Raw genomic sequence first — 7,622 nt, 5'->3', positions numbered from 1 at the left:
GACCTCAAATAAGGCCGTTTGACCACTGCCACCCTCACCGGGACGTCACCGAAAAAAATTCAAGGCTCGTCTTGGCGGGGCCACGACTGTGCCCCCAGATTTTATGACCTAGGTTTTATTTTCTAATGACATTGTGCGCTTTATAATTTTGGAAGTGGAGGTTATTACCGCCACGTCCACGATATTTCGTGGACGTCCGCGGTAAAAGGATAACATAGGGAATTAAAATGTATGAAAATATATTATGAAGACGCTTTCTAATTTCCGTCAACGATATCTTTTTAACGTGCACGTTAGAGGACATAACGACGTCTACACTCTTCTGAACCGCACAAAACGTCCGCGGTGCGTAAAATCAAAAGGGTATTTAACGTACCCAACGTTTTATTGTGGAATTTGGCGTCCACGATAACGTGACATCCGGAATTATAAAAGCGCATATTGGTCTAGCGACCCATGCGCTGCATGCATTGTAGTGGTGCGGGCGTAGAGCTAAACGAAACCTATGAGTAGGTCAGGGTGGCGAACCAAAACCAAACCAACCAAAACCACGCCACTGGTCCCAAAACTAGTCTCGAAATTATTTTAACCAACTATGGAGGTGAATAGATCCTGCATAGTGGGCACCAAATTAGGCAAATTTTGATTTCGCTTCGAATCAAAAAAATATTGAATGGCACGCTTATGACTTCTTCAGAAAGATTTTTTTTACTACACGCACGTAGGTAGGGCACGTTGATACTTGGTACGAAAAGGGAAATAGATTTCATTTTGCGCCACGCTAGACCAATGTCGGTAGAAAATAAAACCTTATAGCCTACGAATAATAAAAACTAAAGAAGAGTAACTGTGTCAAATTTGTTCCGCGAGCTACAAAAAGAGACACGAATACATGCACACTTTATGCAAAAGAGACCCGAATACATGCAAGAATTTTGTGTAATAGAGAATTATTGTCAACGGCTATATTTCGTAAAGAGTGTTAGTGTTTCGTAGCTATTGTCATATTTTAGTGTGCGAAAAGGAACGAAATTAAAAACGGTTAAAGTATGCTGTATGCTTGGGTTTCCTTAGATTTTACTATTTGTAACCTACAGCCCAGGTCATAAAGTGGCATTTTATTTTAATTATGTCGGTGACGTCCCGGTGATGGCGGCAGTGGACAAATGGCCGGGCAAATAAACATCGCCGCATATTTTTAACCCAAGGTTAAGCGAAATGGGTTTTCTTTCTTTGTGAAACAAATACACAATAAAATAAACCTTTGCTTTGCTACACTCGGATGTAAACTGCTTGCATAAATGAGTCGAATGTATTTTAATTTGCTAGGCTATTTTTAGATGAACTTTTGGTGCATTGTTGTTATTGATATGAGTCTGCCTCGCATTTCACAAGCTGGCCCTGTATATCGTAAATAATCGCTAGTATAAAAAACACATACAAAATGTTCATGGCATAGTCATATAATTAAAAAAAACTGATCATAACATAAAATTTAAAAAATACCCTTTGGTACAAAAAATACAGTTGAGCCAAAAAAGGATATGAGCGATAAGCTAATAGACGGACTAAATTAGAATTAATAAAAAAAATCATGAAGAGGATTACACGACAAAGCTCTAACAAAGATCCTCATACTCCATCAGGTGTAAGGTGAAAAGAGACTAAAATTCTTAATTAAGTACGTTCGTTAGTGGGATGATGTCTACCTACATTAAAATATTTTCGAAACGGGCCACACTCAGAGACGATTGAGCTTCAATTTAATGAAGAGTTTGACAGATTATAATTGACAAAATCATAATTTAATTACAGTTAAGTAATTATTACTCGTCTCTGCGTCCGGCTACTGCCGGACACATCTCTTACTAGAGATGTGTTACACATGAAACTAATGTTTACGTTTTATTTCTTATATTTTGACGTGACTGTATCTGTTCTACCTTTCGAAATATTCTAGAAATTACTATTAACCTTTGGATTGCTAAACCCTTGTCACTTGTAGGACTGAGCGAAATAATTGACGGAGAAGAAGTGAGGTCTGGGATTGGTTTTCCCTTCCCGGGGGTATCGGCCTGGTTTCTATAATCACGCCTTTGGCACTTAATTTATTGTTGAAGTAGGAAATAATGAAAGCTTACTGTCATCTTATCAAAAGCGAAACTGAGTTTCAACAGCTTTGTTTTGGTTGAATTACAACTCGGTTTAACTCGGGAATAAAATTGAAGAGAGTTATTAATTTGATGTGTGTGTCTAGGTATTATATTATAGCATCATAATTATTGACAGTGATTTTAGCAATAATTCACCAAAAGCTGCGCTTGCAGCTTGGCAATTGGTGGTTCAACATTTTTTTGGTAAACCACGTACTTTTGAGTTTCAAAAAACTCTAAAGTACGTGATTTACCATAAAATATAGGACCTTACGCTGTTTGGAAAATATCTCTTACCTACACCTGTTGCCGCGCAATTAATGAATTTAATAAAAATATTATGCAAGATTGACTCGTTTATCAAATGTATTACTTTGGATGAGGAGCGTCCGTTGCCTAATGGGTAGACCGTCGGTTCGCACTCCTGGACGGTGCAGGTTCGAACCCGGGTTGCGTGTACCTATGAGACATTTTCTGATCTCAAGTACATAATACGGACGCTCGTACGGTGAAGGAAAACATCGTGAGGAAGCCCGCACATAGTTGGTCCCAGACGTATTGTCTAGTTCTTTCCTCTGGACTAGGCCGACTATGATGCGAGAATGCCGTATGCGCTTGGGCAACCATACGGACATTTAAAAATCTTGTCCCAGGCACTACATTTGAGGAGTGGTCACTTCGCTCTGAAAAATTCTGTATAAATCATCCACAAGAGATGTAAAGGCCTAGTTTTTTTTTACTTTTGATGAGGATAACTTCAGCAAAAATAATACATCTTATTACTTCTCGCCAAAAGATAATAATATGTAGTCAATTGTCACTTAATGCAAAAAACTTAGAGTAACTTTTTTGCTTGGAACTTGAGACGTTAAGATGATACAGTCGTGATGGACCCATCGCTCAGATGATAACAGAATATAAAGCGAACCTCGTAATCAGGTGCACCGTTATTGCTAAAAATACCCTCAAAACATCGCAAGTGCATTACGATGAGGTTAGAAATTAAGGTTAATGGTGTCACTGGATTGATATAAAAGACCGTATAAGGATGCAACGGTAAAGGACAAGTGACAAGTATTTTTAACGTGACAATGACCACAGCAAATTTGATGGTACAAAAAAAAAATCTTAGAAACCTTAAAAAAAATTAAAAAGAAGGTAATATCAGGATATTTTAAAATTAAAAGTCTTGACTCTAGAGCTTATTTGTGGATTTTCAAGGGCAAGTTATATACAACAGTATACAGGCCAATTTTTACATTGTTTTGCCTTATTACATAATTATAATATGATGTTTATTTCGCTTAAGGGCTTAGTTTTTTAAATTACATAGTCCTATCAAATTATACATAATATTGTTAAAGTCCGAAGTCCAATGAATTAAATACAGATTTTATCAATGCGCAGTTTGGTTTGTAGATACGCTGTAGTAAAGTTTTTGCTTGCGTACCGCGAACAGTCAAGTTCCTGTTTGATACCAAAATGTACCTACTATTGTAGTATGTTAGTTAAGAATAACCAACACTATATTAATATTTAGTAGAAGACCCTGCCCATGCAGTAGGAAACACTCGAACCATCATATATATTAATAGTGAGAGAAAAACTTTGTAACCCTTTTTACGAAAAATGGGGAAACGTAGGGGCATGAAATTTCGCACAGTTATAGTTTATATGGTGAAGGAGTGCATCGAGCTAATATTATTTTAAAATTATGCTTTTATCATATATATTTTTAACAAATAAACGTTACACACACTACGACACTACTACTAGGAAAAATGACAGATTTTTGAGTGACAAGCCTATACATACGAACCTGTTGACAACAAGTTGACAAATTGAAATTGGATTATTGTTTTTTTTTTTTATTTAATTTTAGATACTAAGTAGACAATGCTTAATAAAAACGGCCAGTCTGAGATCAGCTGAGTCCCAGAGACAAGAATTGAAAAAAACTATGATGAAGGCAATATTTTTTTTAAAAATATAGGTAGTAGTCCTAATGTCGTTGCAAGTAAGGTCGAATTTCGACCATTGGGCGATCTCTAGTTAATATAATTAAAGCTGTCACATAAATCGATTACGACGGGGGAATACTGCGAATGAAGACAAAGTGGTGACATTGTGGCGCCATTTAAGCGTAATCTAACAGCAACTAATCATTGTGAGACAATTTATCGATCATTGTGGCTTCATTAGTGTTAATAAAAGTTATAAGATACATTATTCAAATTAAGTAAATATGCATATACATTGTATATTTTACAATCTGAAATAACTGAGCCTATAGAAAAGATGTTATCCTTATCGCCTCATTATAGAATCGCCGAACAAAATGGAATTGACATTAGACGAGTAGAACGTCAACTTCATGTTATCGAACGCTTATGTCAATTCCATGCATTTTGATCAGCGATTCTATAAATAAGCGATAAAGGAAAGGTCTTGGCTATTATAGGATCTTGTTACTTTTAGGTGCGTAGTAGCGCATACCAATACAGGCGATAAATGTAAAGGGGCTACCATCTCGATTGATCAATGATCATGCTATATAGGCAACTTCGGAATTATAGTAGCAATTATAGTTTTCCATCGACCTCTCTGAAATAATAAATACTATTATAAATTGTTACAATACAATTATTTTTAATTTAGAAACATCTGCAAAAACAAAACACTTCCTTTAGCTATTTTTGAAATGCTGAGCTAAAAGTGATGCAAAAACAGTTGTGTAGATAACGTCTAGACATGAGACAGGCAAAAAGAACGAGCTATCTACATCGCGATATACGGAGATAGCGAGTGCCACGGTTTATATTAAAATTTTATTTAGATCCAGCTTATTTTAATGTAATACTTATTCAAAGTAGATTTAAAACCAACTGCGATAGTTATTTTTATATGATGGATTCAAAAGTTAGTTTTAAGCCAGTAATAATAAAAAAGAAATACATAGCTAAATTATTTACAGCTATATATGTATAGTCACAAAGGTGCATCGCAATTGTCGATAATATTAGGTATGTAGGTACTTCCAGTACTCCCAAATTAATAATGCGCATGGAAATCTTCGCTAATTGTCGTGCGGAGAGAAACACCCGAATCTATGAAACTTGCATTTTGCACCTTGTTCAAAGGAAATAGAAGTAAATATCATATAGCCGGTGGCTGTCCGCTATCGCTAACTCACCGGGAAGTCATCGCGGCGTTACCATGGTAACGTCCAAGCAACGTCAGACGCCTCTACGTCGCTGCGAAGCGCTGTTTTTCTTAAAGTTAAGATTAAAACAGCGCTTGCAGCGACGTCTTCCGACGCTCGGGAAATACGACCGTTACCGAAAAATTACGAAAATTTATATGCGCATTATCACTTTGGGAGCACTGTACCTATATATTTATAATACTTCCTATTCTGAACTAATGTCATCTTCGCCAGTTTCTATACTGTGTCCTTATGATCAGTTTCTGATGACTTCCTAACAGGAATTTATATTTTCAATACTGTTTATGATTTGTCAAATAATATTATTTAAATCAAAATGCTAGTGAATCAAAAAACTGCAAAGATTGGACATCTGCCAGATTGAGACAAAAGTTAAATTACCTAAATAACAAATAACAGTATATCTAGAGACAACTTAAACAATATAATTTTGATCATCTGCAAAGTTGAAAGCTTTTTAACGCAAGTCAACCAAACAAAACAAGAAGCCAACGAGTCGAATATATCAAACAAGTATATTGATTAATTACTAATTGATATTGTGATGGTTATCTCCGACGGGCCCATTAAAGGTATCCTTACAGTAGCGCATTACTTAACATGACGTGTTACACAACGCAAACAAATTAGCCATTTAGCAAGCATTTAGTGTTATCTGAAACGGCATTATACGATAGACGTACGCTATTAATATTACCTTATGTGGTACTGGATATGGCATGGATTATTGTATGGTAGCCTTGTGGTTCCTTTGTTTCGGTTTAACGTCAGCCTATTAAATCTTTGTTTGGAATGTTATCACGTCAGCGGTAACCCTTGATCATTTTTTTAGTTTAACTTGACTCCTTTTATCTGAAATTATTAAATGACGACCTCTGTGGCTCAGTGGAGAGCGCGTCGGTAGCTCAAGCCAGGGGTCGCGGGTTCGAATCCCGCCGACGGAACAAAAAGTTTTCAATGTTCCCGGGTCTGGATGTGTATTAAATATGTGTATGATATAATAAAAATCTTAAATATATGTATAGTATAAAAGTATTAAATATATTTCCGTTGTCTGGTACCTGTAACACAAGTCCTTTAAGTACTTAGCACGGGGCTAGACTGACGTGGTGTGAAGCGTCCATAGATATTATTATTATTATTATTATTATTTTATCAGTATTAATTGTTAAAAAATATTGTAAGGCCGTAATTTGTCTACCGGAATGGAGATATTTGTCTTCACTATATTTTAGGAATAAGTTTCTGTTTTACTATCACGTATACTACTCTGAACTATCTTTTGCCTTTTCCGGCACTCAAAGTTACACAAATTTTCGTCAAAATAGTAGCAACTAGACAGTTTCCCGGTTAATATTACTATAGATGATTTTTAAATTATATATTTTGTTGCATTCCCAATTTCTTATTAGATAATTGTAGAAAAAATATCATCATAATATCTCAATCGCTATGATGTTATTTTCTTTGTATCTTCTTGGTAACACTTTTTATAAGGAAAAAAATTAAAACCATCACGAAACCCATCATGACTCTCACTATATTTCGCTAAATGATTCGCTAATATAGTCAAAATATTACACAGAGTATAATTATTCCTAATTACTATGTGCGTATCTAGTGGATCTTATTCAGTTATAATTTCACTTTCTCCGATGCGCCTCCATCCATTGCGACTTTTCATCCGTCAAGCATCAGACAGGTGATCAGTGATTATGTTTATCCATTTATACTTATACCCGTTCTGAATGCTTCTTATGCCATTGGAATGTCCAAGATCTGTGACACAAATATACATCCCGGTGGTTGAGTAACACTGGCAGCTTGAAACGATGCAGTTTTTTCTGCATTATTTCTATACTTTTTTATTTTAGACTCATTTCTTAGTTGTTGATAATTCTACTGTTAATAATAATTAGTATGAAATATATATGTAGGTACCTCTGTAAATCAAAATTAATTTTAAATTGTTAGTCTCGCTAAAACTCGAGAATAGCTGATCCGATTTGGCTTATTTTAGTCTTGAAATGTTCTTCGAAGTCCTGGGAAGGTTTATAATTTATATTATAAGGAAAGTGATAGTTCACAGATACAAAATCCATTCTGCTTTACAGGTTTAAGTTAATAATACCTTTTTTTATCCAAATGCCAGCAATTTTGGTGCACCGAAATTAGTTTTTTACTCGGAAATTAATTTTTCGACATCCGGGATGAAAAATACATCCTTATCCGGGACTTACTTT

Source organism: Aricia agestis, chromosome 5 (assembly GCF_905147365.1).
Source record: "Aricia agestis chromosome 5, ilAriAges1.1, whole genome shotgun sequence".
Classification (NCBI taxonomy): Eukaryota; Metazoa; Arthropoda; class Insecta; order Lepidoptera; family Lycaenidae; genus Aricia; species Aricia agestis.
Note: the sequence above shows the minus strand (reverse complement) of the source record.